The 19530-nt window shown below is 43.0% G+C and overlaps 1 protein-coding gene across 30 annotated transcripts in view; it reads left to right on the forward strand.

The window, feature by feature from the left end:
• Nucleotides 1-19530, forward strand: part of LOC147451633 (lipid droplet phospholipase 1-like) — a 237913-nt gene that overhangs the window by 114202 nt on the left and 104181 nt on the right. The gene's annotated exons all lie outside the window — the stretch shown is intronic.

Consider the following 19530-nt stretch of genomic DNA (forward strand, 5'->3'; position numbering starts at 1 on the left):
CTTTGAATGGACAGAGGAGTGTGAGGAATCATTCAAGAAATTGAAAGAGGCACTCATTACTGCTCCAGTCTTGAAATCACCAGATTGGGAGAAGATATTCCATGTGCATATAGATGCTTCGGCATATGCAATAGGATGCATTCTGGCTCAGCCAGAAGAAGGAAACATGGATTTTCCTATCTGTTACGCCAGTCGACAGCTCAACAATGCAGAGAAGAATTACACCACAACAGAGCGAGAAATTAGGAATGATATATGCTGTGAAGAAATTTCGGCATTATCTTCTAGCCAACAAGTTTGTGTTTTTTACGGATCACCAAGCCTTGCTCTACCTAGTGAATAAACCATGCAATACCGGGAGAATAGTGAGATGGTTCATTATCTTACTGGAATTCGACTTCACGGTAGTAGTAAAGAAAGGAAAAACACATCTTAGAGCTGATCATCTTTCGCGATTGACGAATGGAGAAGACCCTATAGGAGTAGATGACGACATGCCAGACGCGTACTTGTTCAACATAGAAATGATACCGAAGTGGTCTCAAAATGTCGTTAGCTTATTAACCTATGGAGGAGAGTTTGATAGAAGAGAATACAACCAGAAACATATTGCTATTCAGCAATCCAAGAATCTTCAATTGGTTGCAGGAAGGTTGTATCAATTGGGAAATGATCATGTTTTACGACTATGCATCAATCCTGAGGAATATAATATATATCTGCGCGAAGCACATGTTCAGGAATGTGCATTTCATTGTTCAAGAAGGAACACATATAGGAATTTGTTACAATTGGGAGTCTATTGGCCAGGAATGAAAGAAAGCGTACATGAATATGTCACTGTATGTATTGTATGTTCATCAAAACCGCCAGCAGAGTATTCGACATTATATCAGATAATGATCGCTCCGGAATGGAGTCAGTATATTGTTGAATATCTCACAAATAGAACTTTTCCAGAAGGAACGTCAAAAGCTCGTCAGAAATCTGTAGAGACAAAGCTAGAGATTACGCTTTAATAGGAGATCAACTCTATAAGAGAGGTAAAGACAACCAGCTTAGGATTTGCGCATCAGAGTCTGAGTATGTGATAATCCTGGAGCAAGCTCATGGAGGAGTAGGTGGAGGCCATTTCTCAGGTGATAAGACAACAAAACTTGTCTTAGCCGCAGGAATATGGTGGCCAACATTACATATGGACGCTGAGGAATACGTTAAACGGTGTGATGACTGTCAGCGGACCAAAGTACCACTTAAAAGAGATGATATGCCGCTTAGACCAATGATGGGGGCAAGAGCTTTTGCAAAATGGGGGATTGATTATGTCGGACCCATTTCACCTCCTGCATATAAGACTCATGCACAATACATTGTTGTGGCTACAGACTATCTAACAAAGTGGGTCGAAGCAAAGGCAACTCAAAAAGCAGATGCCAGGACCACGGCACAATTTCTATATGAATACGTCTTTGTACGATATGGATTGCCAATAGAAATTGTGAGTGATCGAGGCACACATTTTATAAATGAAGTGATAGAGATCCTTCTAGATGAATTCATGGTAATCCATAGGAAATCAGCCCCGTATCATCCACAAGCAAACGGACAAGCTGAAGCAACAAAAAAAACCATATGCACGGTCCTTACGAAGATTGTATCTGAGTCGAGAACTGACTGGGACCAGAAGTTGCATTCAACATTATGGGCATATAGGGTAGCATATAAAACATCAATAGGAACGACCCCATATAACATGGTTTTTGGGCTAAATGCTATCTTACCAATAGAATTCTTGATTTCAACCTTAAGGGTGGCTAAGGATCTAGAGTGGACAGGGCACGAGCTTTCTGATAGAATAGATGACCTGGAAAAGTTAGACGAGCTTCGCCTAAAAGCAGTAGCTTCTATCTACACTCAAAAAAGGCGACAAAAGGAATTTTTTGATAAGCATGTGCGGACTAAAGAGTTTAATGTTGGGGACTATGTCCTAGTTTACACTCTGAAACAACATGCTAAGAAGCTTAAAAAGCGAGGGATGGGACCTCTGGTGATTAAAGATCTATCACCAAGTGGAGCCGTCAAGCTTGCTACATTAGACGGAGAAGAAATGCCCAATTGGATTAGTGGATGCAGAGTGAAAAAGTATCTTTTGCCGCTAACCCAAGACATGCTTCTCAAAATACATCAAGAAAAGCTGCGTATCCAGAAAAAGAAAAAGATTGTGGAGGAAGCGCAAGCCGAGGCGAAGGAAAGAATGGAGAAAAGAATACTACTGCGTTAGAAACAGTGCAATGAAGGAGCAATACGAATAAACGCAGTCAGTATTACAGAAATGGATAATGACAAAGAAGAACCCATCATTGAATGCAAAGTAGGAACTAACCAAATCAAAGCCAGAGCACTATTGGATTCAAGGACTCAAACTAACCTGCTTTCACTCAGTTTGTATAGACAATTGACAAATGACACTAAATTACAAACTGCCAAGCAAGAGTTAAAGAGTTACTCTGAGAATTCAATCAAAATTGTCGGATGCACAGTTTTACATATACAGATTAACCAGTATGTGTATCCTCACATGTTTTACGTGGCTGAAGACCAAGCTACACAACATCCATTATTGCTAGGACAACCATGGCAGAAGCAATACAATGCAATGATTGACTGGAGTTCTAAATCAGTGCTTATCAAATACGAAGGTGAAAGTCAATCAGTTAAGTTCACCAAAGGATCAGAGACAACTCCAAAGGAAGAATACAAGAACAAAGGTAAACAACAACCAGAGAAAAAGAAGAAGCAACGGCAACCAAAAATTTCTATACAACTGGATTTCTCTTCGACGAGGAACTCTCAACATTGGATAAGGAAGACCAGCAATAATATAACAGCTCAACCTTGGGAAAAAACGGAGTCAAAGTTGGTATGGAGACCAAAAAAGGTTGTGCCAGAGAACACCAAAGTGGAAAACAGAGTCTTCAATACCAGACAACAGAGTGATTCCAGACAATCAAGGACAGTGAAACAGATCTGGATTCCAAAGAAGTTCATGACAACACAAAGCTATAGCAAGCAAATTTGGATCCCAAGGATTTGTAAACAGGAACTCCCTTCAGTACAATCTACGGAAACTCCTAGGTATTTCAAGGCGAGGAAATCAACACAAAGAACAAAGCAGGTTTGGGTCGCAAAGAGTTTGTGGCAAGCACAAGCGAAGCGGAAGCAGATTTGGATTGTGAAAAAGAACAACAAGGTAAAGAAGAATCCATCTACTGATTCTACTACCGAAGTGCCAAAACCAACCCAAAACCCGACCACCAATCCTTCAATCAAACACAGAGCAGCTTTATTGGAAAGACTGTTGTTTCATCGCTCTACAATTGCATTGGGAACTTATGACCAAAACAACTACAATGCTTCGCCCACAAACACTTCATAGTCGTCCAGGAGGACTCAGACTAGGAGGGGGGGAGGTATACAGGAGCTACAAAGCAGCTACAAGCGACAAAAACAAAGAAAAACAAAAAATTATATTACAAGGGCAGTGTCTTACATGATTTTGTAATTTTTATGTTTGATTGCAGATATTGATAATATTTATACCCTTATATACCTTGTTTTGCAACAAGAAGAGATCAAATGATGAATTTGGGTCTCTAGACGTGTAAATATCACTAAATAAGAGTGTTTTTGGAGCTAAAAAGTGGTAATCCAAGTCCAGAAATCACAAATAAGTGTATATTCATATACACAGGGTTACCAACTATTTATTGTGTATGTTTGGAATTTTTTGGCTTCAATTTCCTATTTTCCTTTAATTTTTATGATTTTCTTGATAAAAGTAAAAGAAAAATAAAAAAGCAGGTGAAACGAGATCAGAAAAAAGAAAAAAATAGATGGTGATGATCCTAATGACAAGGGCAACCCATGGTAAAAATTGAGTACAATTCGGGAAAAGTTGCGGAAAGCCCGAAATGACAGAATTTTGGCAAAGTGGACAGATTTCTCAGAAACAGGTGAAACGGAGTCCAAATTGAGAAATTTCAAATCCTAAAGTGCATTTCACGACGAGATAGGAGCACATGTCAAATTTGGTAACAAGTGATCCGGGAAGTCCGAAGTTAAGTATTTTTCACATCACTTTCAAGCTCATTTCCACTATTACCTTCTTGGAGAGAGCAAAGAGCACACAGGAGCATCCGACCTTCTACAGCCTTCTACGACTGCTACGAGAGCTCAGAGGACACCATACATGAGAGGTAGACTCGTTGCCATAAGCTTTTGATGCTTATCATTAACTTTTGTCGCGAAAACTGACCAAAACCAAGAAACAAGAGCAGACGGGGAATGCGGTAGAATGCTAGGTAGTGGCACAACTGCCTAACCAAACCTTGCAAGAACTTATAGGTGGGTTACCCTAGTATAGAAGATGGGTTTCTAACACTCAAAGCTCGAGAAAGAACGACTGGAAAAACCCTAGGTCAACAGAGCCTGCAAGAGGCAAACAGGAAAAAGTTGTCGAAACGACACAAAACTCCTCAAGAAGCTTAACAACATCGAGAGCAATGCAACCATGGAGTATCTCCAGGTTTGGACCACCAAAAGTGGGTCAAAACAACCGATTCGACGACAGACACACAAAGCGTCATTTTGGCATAACGGCTGAAATTGACGACCGAATGAAATGAAACTTCACAAGCAGCTTCAAATATACATGGATGACTTATGTTTGCAAGCAAAACCCAAAAGAAAGCTGATTCACTTACCGATGGTGAAGATGGAGAACGGGGAGCCAAAGTCAAGTTCAACCAAATAGATGGCTTCACAACATATCCAATGAGCTGGAAATGCAACTCTCGAGAAGAAAAGTTGAAGAAATTCAACTCCAAGGCAAAAAGACGACTTCGGAGACTGAAATGCCTATAAGGGGGCTTTTTAGCTAAACTGATGACTTTTTAAGTTGAAAACTAGTTAGCAGGGCTTAGGGCACTAGCACAAAGCATTCTTTGCACAAAAAGACCAACATTTCAAGAAAAGACATCATACGCGTATGATGTCTCACAGCATGAATTTCACATCCATTTCAACATTTGAGTGCATAGCCTCATTCCATTTGTTAATCACATCCTATGAACCAAGTATCATGAGAATTGGAGTTAGAAAACCCAAGGAAAACCAAAAAGACGCAAAGTAGGCCATAAAATTGATTTTTGGTCCTAATTTTGTCAAAATAACTCCAAACTCATTGAAACTTTGTAGGATTGTTGATTAACACATCTACAAGCTATCTGAAACCAAAAAACACCATTTTGATACAAAAGACATCATACGCGTATGATGTCTATTTGCACTTACAGAGCCAAAACTGCTCATTTGTCATCATACATCCATTATATATATCTAATACATGCTACATATGAAATTTGGAACCATTTGGTCAAGAGGATCACCCCATTAGTCCAATTGAGGGAAAATCCTTCACCTAAAGCCTATTTTTGGCCCAAATCCAACATACTCAAGTCCAAACCAAGATTTGAGTAGGGACAGTCCTTCACTAGTACATGGGGAGTCCACAGAACCAATCCCATGCAAAATTGATGAAAAAGACATCATACGCGTAGGATGTCTCCAGAGCCATTTTTAGCCCAAAATCTATCCAAACTTCATAAATCCACTGAATAAGCTTATCTAAAGCCAAATCCAAGCTTATAGAGAAATTTGATCCAAAAATACACTAAAAGACATCATACGCGTATAATGTCTCACTATGTGATTTTGGCACCTCAGGGCTTCAACCACCAAACAGAAGTGATCTACATGCCATTTGAAAGTGAACCACCAAGTTTTATCCAATTTGGATCATAAAATCCAAATCCCTTTCAAAATTTTGCCAAGAGCCGGAACTGGACTAAATTGGCCAAAACTTGACCAAATGGGATCCAAACTCAAATCCAAGCATATGATAATCATGTATACACTATCAGCTACAAGCACAACCAATATGAAGTCATTTTGACACAAAAGACATCATACGCGTATGATGTCTCCAGCATGATTTTGAGCCCATTTTGTATATTTTTTCACCTACCTTGCATCCTTAGGCCCTGAATAGCTCATGTTTCAATTTTCAAGTCATTTGGATAGTTAAAAGCTTCATTTCGGCTTTCAGTACTAAAAAGACGCTAACTTTTGAAATTGGAGTTACAAGATCCATGGATTCCGCCAAGTCATCGCCAACGAAGAGAAAAAGACCGACAATCAAAGATGCTCTTGCAGAAGCGGAACCCTTTGACATTCCAGCAGAAACCCTCAAGCCAACCAAAACTTGGGTGGAGGAAGCAGTATTGGAGAAAGAGGGAATAAAGATCTACCAGGGGACTTTCAGAGATCCTCAAGGGCAAGCGGTGGATGTACCGATGATCCCACAGGAATTGGTAGATTATAGCAGGTCAGAAGACATCAACAGGTACCTGGAAAGGGCAGACTTGCACAGTTTCTTCACCTCGAGACCATCAGGTGTGGATACAAGAAGAGTGTACGAGTTGGCAACATCCATTCAGAAGGATGGAAAAGCCACATTGACAGCCATGGATGGAGAGAAAGTAGAAGTACAGATCATTCCACAGCTCATTGCAGACGCATTGAAGCTGCACAACAAAGGGAGCTCGGTCAGGGAAAGAAGGGAGGCCATAGAGGTCTATGGGCCCAAGAAGCAAAATGCAACCTATGGAGATATGGCGGACCCAAGAGCGGCAACCCTTTGCCGACTGTACAACCAATTTCTTCATGTTTGCAGTAAAAGACCGCAAAAGTATACGACACCACCCCATGCCATTGCGACCACCATCACATGGGCATTAAAGAGCAATATGCCAAAAGAGGTGAATTACGCTCAACACATCCACGAGCAAGTAATTGCCATGCACAACGAGAAGCCAAAGTACATAGGAGGAGCGGAAATTCTAACAAGAATAGCTTATGAAGCTATTGGAGCTAAAGATCAGTGGCCAAAGGTTCCCTCCCAGAATGAGTGGCTTAGAGAAGCCGACGAGGAGGAAGAACAGCCCGAAGTATCCAAGAGGGCATCCACAAGAGCACGCCGAAAACTAGAAGTAGTTTCAGAACCTGCGGAGGATGTGGACGAGCCGCTTAAGAAGAAAGTAAAGAAGAAGGTTGCTCCCAAGCAAACCAAAAGTAAGAAAGCGGCAAGAATGGAAAGACTAGTGGAGCAGTTTAGAGCGGAAAGAGCTCTAAAGGGTGACTTTGAAGAAAAGTGGGTGCCAGACCCCACTAAAGTCGGAACTAGCTCAGCCAGGCCACATATTGATCAATATGATCAACATATTAAAGCTTATGAGGAGTCGGAGGCTATTCTGGAGCAGCAACCTGTCGAGCCATACACTGAAGAGGAGGTACAACAATTAAAAGCTGAGCTGAAAAAAGACGACAAGGGGAAAAGGAAAGTAGATGAGTCTACTAAGCCTCAAGAGAAAGATGGGCAAGCCGACAAAGGGAAAGCCAAGGAAGCTGAGGACAGATATTCCTCTATGACTGATGTACCAAGCCCTAAGAAGACGGAAAAAATTGTGGAGGAGACCACAGTAGAGGTGGACACAGATGATTTGGAAAAGCCAGAGGCCGAGACCAAAGAAAAGAAGATAGATCCAGTTCAGCAAAAGAGAAATGATTATGAGGATCTGGTAGAGATAGGATACACCGAAGAAGAGGCCCTTGAGGCAGTTTATGGGATCACCCTACAAAAACAAGATGAACGGAGAGGAACGGAGGAAAAAACAAAGAGTAAAAAAGAAAGTGAAGAGAAATTGGACGAACCGAAAGTACTGGAAGAGCCAAAGCCAGTGGAGGTGGTGGCAGAAAGAGCTTTAGAGTTGACAGATGCTGATGGAAAAGACATGCACATGGTGCATGAACTGCTCAGCAAGATAAAAGAAAGGTCCAAGGCAAAGGAAGTAGAGATTGAGACAGCCAAACAAAGGGAAGCGGAGTTGTAGAGAAAATTAGAGAATGCTATGACTGAATCTGAAAGTCATAAAGCATCACTCTATGACGTGGAAAACGAGAGAGACGGCTTGATACTCCAGCTAGCCGAGGATTCAAGAGAAGTAACAAGTGCACAGGGAGCAAGGGAGCGAATAGAGGATGAGCTGGAGGTGGCCAAGGATGAGCTCATTGAGCTAAGGGAGAGAGTCGAGCTCCAAGAAAGAACAATCACTAGACTCAGGACTACCCCTAGACCTAGCAGAGCAGGAACCGAACAAGAGGGAGCTATCATACCAGCTTTGGAAGACCAGGTCCGAAGCTTACAAAGAGAGCTGAAATTAGAGCAAGTGCAAAGGTTGCACATTGCGGAGGGATCATTGGCCGCAGAGGAGAGGCTCACATTAGAAAATCAAACACTACGGACAGAGAATGAGGCCTTCGCAAACAGCTCCAAGATCTACAAGAGCAACAAAGAAGAGATACAGAGACACCACAAGAAGAATCAAGTGGAGCAGCCATAGAGCTACCAGAAACTGGAGAGGCAACCACAATTGAAGATCCTACCCCAGCTCAAGAGGCGGCCTCGACTTCAAGAATCTCTGAAGAAGAAGAACAAAGGCTCCATGACCAAATAGAAAAGTCAGCAGAGGAGAGTGCCAAGGCGGAAATGGAATGGGAGAGGAGACTCCTAATCTCCATTAGACTTCAGGGACTAGACACAAAAGTGCTCCATGAACAGTGGATGCAACCCAGCCTGCCTTTCCCTTTGATGAAATTTGAAGTGCTAAAGAAGAAAAAGAGAATAGAGGAGGAGCAGTATGCCGCTCTTTACGAAGGCGACATCACAAAGGAGGAACAATCAAAGAAGATAGTAGATTCACAACTTAGATGGAGGAAAGGTTGGCTGAACAAATACCCAGCCTACCTCATCTACTTGGTGGAGGCACCAAAAGAGATTCGGGAGGATGCAACCTTCTGCCCGGTGCCAAGAGTCAGAAATTGGAAAGAGCATGGCAGGATTGCAGAAAAGAAGCAAAATTGGCTTGATTATCCCAGGATGCCAGGACCAAAGGCAGGAGAGAGAATAGGTAAAGCCTACATGGTGAAAACCCTAACGGGCACCATCAAGCTCTTTACTGGCTCTCCTAACCTTTCATGTCAGATGTTCAAGAAAATCTGCAGGACTCTCTTAGCTTGCATTAAAGTGTTCGCGCCAGATAAAGCCACGACCTCGAGTCTACTATCGACGGCCAACACAGTGACTGATATGATGTACGATCTTTCATTGCAGCCTTCTCCAAAAGTGTTACACCTCCTATACCAAAGGATTATGTTTTTGCCTAGCTTCCACATGCAAACATTCGAAGAAGCTTTCTACACTGGCTTTTTCACCCACGAAAGAAAAATATTCGGCCCAACCTTGACCATCGGCAACCTATGATACGAATCACATTTGCAGATGCTTAAGATGACAGGACTTTATTGACCAAGCATAAAAGTCATGTCAGGGACGACATGAACGCGGAAGGGGGGAGTGTTGAGCCAGCAGAGGATCACACCCACATTTTTGCTCACACTCATCATTTTGTAACCATTGATTGTAATAAATGTCTTTCCGACATTAATTTTGATTTGAGCCATTCATTAAGTAACGGGACTCAATTGAGTTTCCAGCTTGTAATCCCGAAGTAATTTCACTTGCTGATGTAATTAGTTAGAGATGTTCTCACCTCCAAGGCTGAGGTATATAAGCCAAAGTTTTTGTAACCTAAAGGAGTCAGATTATTAATCAAAGTGAGTTTTTGAGCGCCGTGACTGTGTCTGAGAGAGAGTCTTACCTAATTGCTACGCGAGCTACGGAGCTGCCATTGGAGAAGCGACACCGCCATTGTGTTAGCAACGGCGAGAGCTACGCACAGATACCAAGAGTGCGCGCTATCGGCTTCTATGTGTGGTAAGTTCCTACGAGATTTGGTGTGAGTTTTCTTCCAACTCATGTGTCGAAATGGAGCGTGCAGCATATCTATAGAACCACAACGAGTAGAGCTACACATTAGTACCATCGGGGTCAATTTTCGATCACCTATATTTTTTGGCCTGTCTTCATACGCGTTGTCAGGAGTTTTTTGGAGCAAGGGATTGCGCATATGTACATACCCATGCATGGTGCATCAAATAAAGTATTGCCCATTTTCCAGAGCCAGGTGGTTACGTGGGGCCCACATGTGTACAGGTAGGACACCATGTACATAGTGTATCGATTTTCATCATTACTAGTACCATTGTGTTTTTCTACAATAAGGAGGAGTTGGTAGCGCGTAAAACTTCTCGAGGAAGCTATCCGCGGGCCGACGACGTGAGGTTAGCAGGTGCGTCAGATGGCATCTAGTGGCGTCAGGAGGGCGAACGAGGTCAATATTTGCACGCAGATGAGGACAGACACAACATGGGTGTTTGCTTGTGAGAATTATGCAGAAAGGTCATCATGAGGACCTTTTTTTGGGGCCACTTCACGTGATGGCGAGGCGCATTATTGGAAAAAAGCTGAGTGCCACGTGTGCGAATGATGCAAAAAGGTGACAACTATGCACTGCGAGGTCAGTTTTTGGCCTGTTCGGGGTCCGTTTGAGGTCATCTAAAAGGCCAAGGGTGCCCAACTAAAAAAGCTAAGTGTGGGAACTGAAAAAACTGAGAGAAGACCAGAAAAAAACGTGGAGAAGAGAGGAGGAACAGCCGCAGCTGTGTTTTTGCTCATTTTGGAGCCTGTTTTGGCCGTAAACTTCTCATCCGAGGTCGGATTTGAGCACTTTGACATTGTACACTGGGGTTTTGGGCCGTTCCGGACGCGATGGCGCTGTCCATTTTGTCAAATTCCTCACTCTTTTCCTGCTGTTTTTCTGTGTAAGTTTCTCCTATGAGCGAAGTTTCTGCTCCAGTTTGTGATTGTATCTGGCTTATTTTACCCATATTGTGTGAGCTGTTTGCCCCATTGGTGTTGGCCCAAGCTCATTTGTATCTAAACATCAGAAATTCTCCTCTTTTGAGCTGAGTTTTTTGGGTGTGTGTGTGTGTGTGTGTGTGTCTGTGTGGAGTGGGCAAGTGGATAGTCTCTCTCCTCTCACTCCAGAGGTGTGTTCCCTGTCTCGGCCAGGTGTGTTGTGTAAGCCGAGTGGTGCCCCATAGTGTGTGTGTGTATCTTCCCAAGAGTGTGTGTCGGGTCGTTATAGAGGCGCTGTGTGTGTTTTCATCTCGCCCACAGCGTTTACCGCACGGAGTGGTTATAAGTTGATTTTGCAGTTCAAGTCTTTAGGGTGTTGTTCTTACCTAGTGTATAGACTTCCCCTTGAGTTTGAGATCGATTCAATGATTCTAGATCCTGTTTCGTATAGCATTCGTTCGTAGTACGGATTTCAGCCACTTGCGTATTTTAGAACTTAGATTTGATTTCCTTAGTAGTGATTGTCATTAGAAGGTCGAGTAGGTGATTTGACACCCACCTAGTTGTTTCCATGCGCCTGCGGGTCAAGCTCCGTCCTCGTCTGACAAATTCTGTTGTTTGTTGAGTTCTCGCTATTTAGCTTCCGCTAGCGACGTAACCGCCTTAACAGGGCTAAACGCTATACTACCCATAGAGTTTTTAATCCCAACTCTACGTGTAGCAACAAACTTGGAATGGACAGGGCATGAACTCTCTTCAAGAATTAATGATCTTGAAAAGCTAGATGAACTCCGCTTACGAGCGGTCGCTTCGATCTATGCTAAAAAGAGAAGGCAAAAGGAGTTTTTTGATAAACATGTGCGTACCAAAGAGTTTAAAACAGGAGATTACGTACTTGTTTATACATTGAAGCAACATGCCAAGAAACTGAAAAAGCGAGGGATGGGACCATTTGTGATTCATGATCTATCACAAAGTGGGGCCGTCAAGTTTGCTACATTAGCAGGTGAAGAAATGCCAAACTGGATTAGTGGGTGTCAACTAAGGAGATATCACCTTCCACTCACACAGGAGATACTCCAACAAATTCATCAAGGAAAGCAAAGAATGAAAGAAAAAGAGAGAGTACGGGAGGAAGCTCAAACCGAAGCACAAGAACGCATTGCAAAAAGACGGCTTCTGCGACAACAACAACAAAGTAAACCACCATTGAGAATCAATGCCATTCGACTCATGAACTTGGAAGAAGACATAGTCGAGCCAATAATTACAGTCACGGTGGGCAATGATCAAGTTGAATCACCAGCCTTGCTCGATTCGAGTGCTCAGGCAAATTTGATCTCTTACGGATTATACCAACAACTCCAAGTCGCAAATCAACTTCATCCTACTCCCCAAGTGCTGGAAAGTAGCACATCACATCCATTGAAAACATTAGGGTGGATTATATTGCATATACAGTTACATCAATATATTTACCCACACAAATTCTATGTGGTGACAGATGAAAGCACACAACAACCAATGCTGCTAGGGCAACCTTGGCAAAAAGCATACAATGTCCAAATAGACTGGAAAGCACAGGCGGTCAAAATCCAGCACGAAAACGAACAACAGGTGGTAGCTTTTGCTCAAAAGGAACATCCGGATCAAATGCAAGCCATGCAATCACTGGAAACAAATACCAAAGAACAAATACCATCAACGATCAACAAGAAACCTGAGACCAACTACCAGCTAATGGACAACCATGCTCATCACAGACAGCTGAAATCACAGACTACACTGCAAAAATCTAGACTACCACAACAAGGTAAACAAGTATGGATGCGGAAGGATAGAAACGCCATGAGGGGGAAAACACAATGTGACAACCGAATTCTTACAAAGCAGATGGTGCAACCAAAAACCAAGGTAACCAAGCAGATATGGATTCCAAAGAAAATGCTTAGCCAAAACCCTCATGTCACTCACATTTGGATACCGAAGCAAAAGACAAAGCAAATACCTACGGTACAAGCAACGATGGAAAGTAGACATCTATAGGTCAACCGTGCAAACAAATATAAGTGGGTGCCGATGACAAACCAACAAGGGGAAAAGTTGGCCGCACCAAACTACCAATGGAAAGCCAAGGCCATACGGCCCATAGCTATCACATCCTCCGAAATAGCTACGACACCATCAACAGTGTCGGCAACGCAGTTGCCTCTGACCAAAAAGACCATTAAACAAAGAGCAGTAGAGTTACAGCTGCTACTTGCCAAGAAAACAGGAAATCTCGATGGCGAATGCCAATAAGCATCTTGCTTATTCCCTTCTCTTACACAGCATTAATTTTTCCATGCATTGACCGAGTATGCATAAAATAGGGCCACATTAATCGGCCACGCATTAGTACGACTTTTTCAACCTATGCACGGCACATACTTCGAGGCGAAACCTTGTCATCCAGGAGGACTCCGACTAGGAGGGGGGGAGGCATTCTCAATGCGGAACCAATAATAGAAATAGCAAATAAGGGCACAATTTTTGACTATTTTGAGGGTTGACGTTTAATTGCGAAATTTTCTGGAGTAACCCAAGTATATATGCCCTTATATAGCATGAAGCTACAGGAATATGGGGCCAAACGCCAAATTAAGCCCCTAGGTGTGTGTATATATGTAGAAATAGCCATTTTTCAGGCAAAATATTGGTAAAACGTAGAAATCTGGCCACAAAAATTGCATGAGAGTGTATATAATGTGTTGCGGTGATGTTTGTGATCTATTATGAATTATGGAGATTTTCTGGGTTTGATTTGCTATTTTCCTTTTAATTTTGCTAATTTTCGGCAAAAAAACTTCAAAAATACAAAAAGCAGGTGAAAAACAGTCGTAATGAAAAACAAAAAATATGGGGATGACCAGTGACTAAAGAACAACCTACGGTACAGTGGGGGTGCAATTATGAGACTGAAGCGGAAAGTGTGTTTTGGCCAGGTTTTGGCCGAAATGACAAATTTTTGGTAAACAGAGCAAATGGAGTCCAAATCAATAATTTTTTGAGCCTAAACCGCATCTTGCAGAAAGATAGGAGCACATGTCAAATTTCATGAAAAATGGTTCGGGGACCTCCATTATAAGAAATTTTCACCCCATTTTTAGCTCATTCTCACTATTGACCTTGTGGAGAGAGCTTCTGCCACCTAGAGCGGATCGATCTTCCAGCAGCTTCTACGACGCACACGTCTACCCGACCAGCTCCAGACATGAGAGGTAGGCTCACCACCTTGAGCTTTTCGCGCATGTTTGTCATTCTGTCGCGAAAATTAGCGTAGAGGTCACACACAAAGCGAGCGGTAGAGACCTACAAGTAGAAATGACGGCCTAACGGCTAACCCGAAAGCAACAAGACTTCATCAGCAGCTTACCCTAGTCTAGGAGACCCTTCCTGGATAGCCAATGGCAGTGGGAAAACATCGGGAAAAACCCTAATTCCCAGAAACCCGCAAGCGGCCACCAAATGGGAAATCGGCGAAACGGCGATCAAATGCTACCAAAATTTACGGGTAGGAGCATATCGACATGCTCGACAAGTCCATATGACCCGCATGACCAAAAAGTGACCCAAAGCGGCACTAAACCTCAGAAACGACATCAGACAGACAAAGCGTCAAAATGCACTTGCGGCCAAACCGCAAGTCCGTTTGCCACCAAACTTCACGAGCGGCTTTCCTAGACCATCAACAACCAAGTCTTATGGTGGTGGACCACCACAAATCATCAAAGGTATGTAAACGCCTCCACGGGTGCTTCTCGAGCGACAAATTGCCAAATGAAGCTTCGGTGAAGCCAAAGTCGACAAAAATCATACGACAAGGATCCCCAAAGGATTTGGAAGCTATGAAGACCAACATCGAGGAATTTCATCGCCAAAAAGAACTCCAAAAGTCAGAAAACGGCTCAGAGGCTCTGAAGTCCACACAGGGAGTTTTTACTTACCCAATTGACTTTTTTGTTGAAATTAGGCTTAAAAGGGACTTAGGGGAGCAAAGGGCAAGCACTGGGAGCACTAACAAGAGAAAAATCACCAGGAGACATCCTACGCGTAGGATGTCTCAAGGGCAATTCTTGGCACAAAACCCAACAATTCTTGCCATGCACATGTTCTGAATGACATTCACAAGCCCTACACCAAATTTCATCACCTTTGGAAGAGATTGGACCTCATATGCATGGAAAAACGCAAAGATAGGGCATAAAGGCACTAAAGGGCCATTAACCTACCAAATCTTTTCCAAATCTCATGAAATTTGCACAACACATTCACATACACATCAGCTAACTTTCTGTGTGGTTTGGGAGCAAAAATGAAGAAAAAGACATCCTACGCGTAGGATGTCTAATGGAACTTTTGGGCATGAAGGAGAAGTTTTGTCATTTCAAAAGTAATAACCTCATCAACAAGAGCCCATATGTCAAGTTTGAAGCCCTTCTAATCACTTTTGACCCCCAACACCTTCAAGATACATATTTTGAGCCCAAAAACACCTCATAGGGCCCTACAGGCATCAAATATTATCCAAATACAAATCCAAGAACATGGCTATGTTCCACAGGTCAAGGACAACCCACTGATCAAGTTTCATGCAGTTCTGAAGAAAAAGACATCCTACGCGTAGGATGTCTTAAGCTTAGATTTAGACTTCTGTGCAAGAAATGACATCATAGGAGCTAATACCATGATGCATTGAGCCCATATACCAAGTTTCAACCCATTTGGACATCAATTGCTTCCCATAAAGGACAATCTACCAAAATTGTGACTTAAAGCCTAAATCAGCCCAAAAATCCACTTTTTGACATCCAAATTCAAATCCAAGCTTATAACCATGTTCCATGAGCCTTACACTACCTACAAGTCAAGTATGAACCAGTTCTGAAGAAACAGACATCCTACGCGTAGGATGTCTAGATGGATTTTTTTTTGTCAAATTTGCACTGTGAGCACATGCACAGCTTCACAAGTTCCTTTTGAGCTATGATTTCAATTTTCAAGTCATTTGGATAAGTAAAACTCGGTTTAGCAGCTGATATGAAAAAAAAAAAAAACGCTAAACTTTGGATTGTTGAGTACAACAGGGTCTATGGCAGCCTCGAAGTCACTGGCAAAGAAGAAGAGAATGACAATCAAAGACTATCTGGACAAGGTGGAACCATTTGTCATTCCACAGGGAACATTAAAGCCTACAGGCACCTGGATACAGGAAGATCTACTAGAGTCAAACGACCTAAAAATCTACCAAGGAGTATTCAAGGACAATGACGGAAATATAATAGAGCTGCCAATGCTGCCAAGGGAGCTCAATGAATTTGTCTAGAGCAAAATGGCCGGCTACTTGGAGAAAATTGACCTCCATAACTATTTTGAAGCAATCCCAGCAGGGGTGGACGTCAAAGAGTATGGGAGTTTGTGACCAGCATTAGAGAAGATGGAGTGGCCAAGGTGACGGATTTTCATGGCAGACCCAACACAAAGATCATTATTACGGAAAGGGTTGTCGCCCATGCACTAGATCTCTCCAATCAGGGAGACAGTGTGACAAAGAGAAGGGATGAAGTAAAGGTGTACAAAGAGAAAAAGGCTAATTACACTTTTGAAGACATCGCCAACCCAAAGGTGGCGATCATGAGCCAATTGTACAACCAATACTTCCACATGTGCACGAAGAGGCCGCAGAAGTATAGGATGCCTCCATGTGCAATTGCCACAACCTTTACTTGGGCAATGACGAAGGGCACCCCAAAGATAATCAATTATGCGGCATACATACAAGACAGCCTGGTAAAGATGGGAAACAAAAAGCCAACCTACATAGTGCCAGGAGAGATGATAACCAAGGTAGTTTATGCAGCACTACATGCCAAGGGAAGGTGGCCTGACCCCCCATCTCAGAATGACTGGCTAAGGATAAAGGAAGACAAAGAAGACGAGCCACAACGAGCACCAAGGGTGGCTACAAGGTTGAAGAGACGAGTGGAGCCAGTGAAAGAGAAGCAACCTGAGCAGAAGAAAGGCAAAAAAGAATCTGTTCAAGTGCCATCCAAAGAGACTCGATCACAAAAAGCGGCTAGACTCGAGAGGCTAATGGAGAGTTTCCGAGCAGAAAGAGCCCTCAAGGGCGATCTAAACGAATTATGGAAGCCATCCCTTGAGTCGATGTCCGGATCCTCAAGAAGAGTGCAGAGGGACCGCTTCGAAGACTATATGAAGAATTTCGAGATTCTTGATGCTGCGGTGGAAAACATTCCACACATCCCTTTCACCGAGGAAGAAGTGGAGAAAATACGGCAAACGTTGCTAGATGAACAAGAACACAAGAAGAAGAGGAAAAATTGCGAAAAGCAATAGAGGCAGAGCTCAAAGAGAGCACCAAAGAGGCCTTGGAATGGGAACAGAGGGTTTTCAAATCAATGACAATTCAAAAAATCGACGCCAGCAATCTCAGGTGTGAATGGCTACAACCCTCTCTCCCATATCCATTGCTTAAATATGAAGCGGCAACAATAAACCGGCAGATCAGAGAAGAACCAACGGTCCCTCTCTACAACGCAAACACCTCGAGGCCAGAAGGAGTAAGGCTGATAGTAGATTCTCAGCCCAAGTGGAGGAAAGCTTGGCTTACCAGGTACCCGCAGTACCTAATACACTTGGTAGAGGCACCTAAACACATGAGGGACAATCTCAGCTTCTACCCTCTACCAAGGGTTAGGACGTGGAAAGCACACGAAATCTTACAGAGAAGCCAACCCACTTGGCTGAACTACCCAAAGCTGCCAGGCGTGAAGGCAGGTGAGAGAATAAGTGTACAATACATGGTGAAAACCCTAACGGGCGCCATAAAGTTGTTCACTGGCTCACCTGACCTTACATGCATCATGATGAGAAAGATCTGTAGGACCATCCTAGCAGTGTTTGAAACCTTCAAGCCAGGACAGGTGACTGACATCATATTCTTCTTCCAGGACACATACAGATGTACGTATGAGATGTCAGGTCAACCTTCCAAGGAGGTGATACATGCATTATATCAAAGAATCATGTTTCTCCCATCTTATCACCTCCAGGCGTTTGAAGAAGCTTTCTACACGGGGTTCTTTACCATGCATACAGACATCTTTGGGCCAACAATGCTGAATCTACATGCACAGTACGAATCGCTGCTAAAGATGCAGGAGACCATAAGGTGAAGCAAAAAGATCAAGGCCATGTCGGGGACGACATGAACAAGGAGGGGGGGGATGTTAGAAGTTGGACACACCCCACGGCATCTAACTACTCGGAGGATTATTATTTTTTGTAATTAGTCATTCATTGAGGAAAACCCGGTTTTTCACCTTGTAAATATTGGGACTTACAGAAGTTTCCAGATTGTATCCCAGTTTTGATAGTTAGAAGGAGTAGATGGATGATTTTGGAACTTTAGGGTTTGAGAAGCTGTAAGGTATATATATCACTTTTTGACCTTAATGAAGGACCTTTTGTCATTTTAAACAAGTTGAAGTTTGTGAGTGAGCGTACTGTGTACGTGAGAGAGAGAGTGTGAGCTTTGTCTTGACGCTACGTGTACTACGGTGGTCGGAATCGAGTGCGGAGAAGTGCAGCGTGTTGCCCCCGACTAGAGCTATGAGCCAATACCAACATTGCGCGCATACGGTCCGGCTTCGGGAGCTTCTTCTACGAGCTTCATCGGTTGTTTGGGTGAGCATACGTGGTCCGATTTTGCATTACAGCATATCCACACGTTCACATTGAGTAGAACCACACATTAGGCACTTCAAATTTCGGAAATGAAGACGTGCAGATTTCGGCTAGACATCCTACGTGTTTCTGCACCGGGTGTTTTGGGTCGTGACTTTGGTTCACAGACCTTAGGGAGAGTGGCCTATAGGTATTCGTAGGGTCTCCTTCAAGTTTTGTGGTGTTTCCGAAGTGTTTGATAGGTGTTCGGCTCTAGCAAGCGTTGTAGGAAGCATCCCCTTTTGTTCTCTTGAAGACTGTGACTTAGACAATTGTTAGGGGCCTCTGTAGGAACTAGTTAGGAGTCGGTCGAGTGTAAGTTGACACCTTATGCTTGCTTCCACCCGCCTGCGGGCCTGCGGGTCAAGCTTCGTCCTTAGCTGACATTACTTGTTAGGTGAGTTCTCGCTGTGCTGACGTCCGTCACGGAGTATCCGTCCAACACAAGGCATTAGGAAATCTTTCAATGTCTTAAAAATTCCATTATTAGTAAGCCAGTACTCCGACAACCAGATTGGGATGTCATATTCCATGTGCATGTTGATGCTTTGGGACTGGAAATGGGGGCCATACTAGCTCTCAACCAGATGGGAGGACTGATTATCCAGTGTATTTTGCCAGTCGAAGATTCAGTCAAGCTGAACAAGGATATAATATCATGGAGAGAGAAGCCCTAGGAATGGTTTTCAGTGCCACTAAGTTTCAACATTACTTATTGGGAAAATTGTTTCATTTCTATGTAGATCATCAGGTACTCTTATTTTTTATTAACAAAGTTATTATCCAAGAAAGATTAATCGATGGATGAT

Source organism: Adiantum capillus-veneris, chromosome 8, assembly GCF_014529385.1.
Source record: "Adiantum capillus-veneris isolate H3 chromosome 8, ASM1452938v2, whole genome shotgun sequence".
Classification (NCBI taxonomy): Eukaryota; Viridiplantae; Streptophyta; class Polypodiopsida; order Polypodiales; family Pteridaceae; genus Adiantum; species Adiantum capillus-veneris.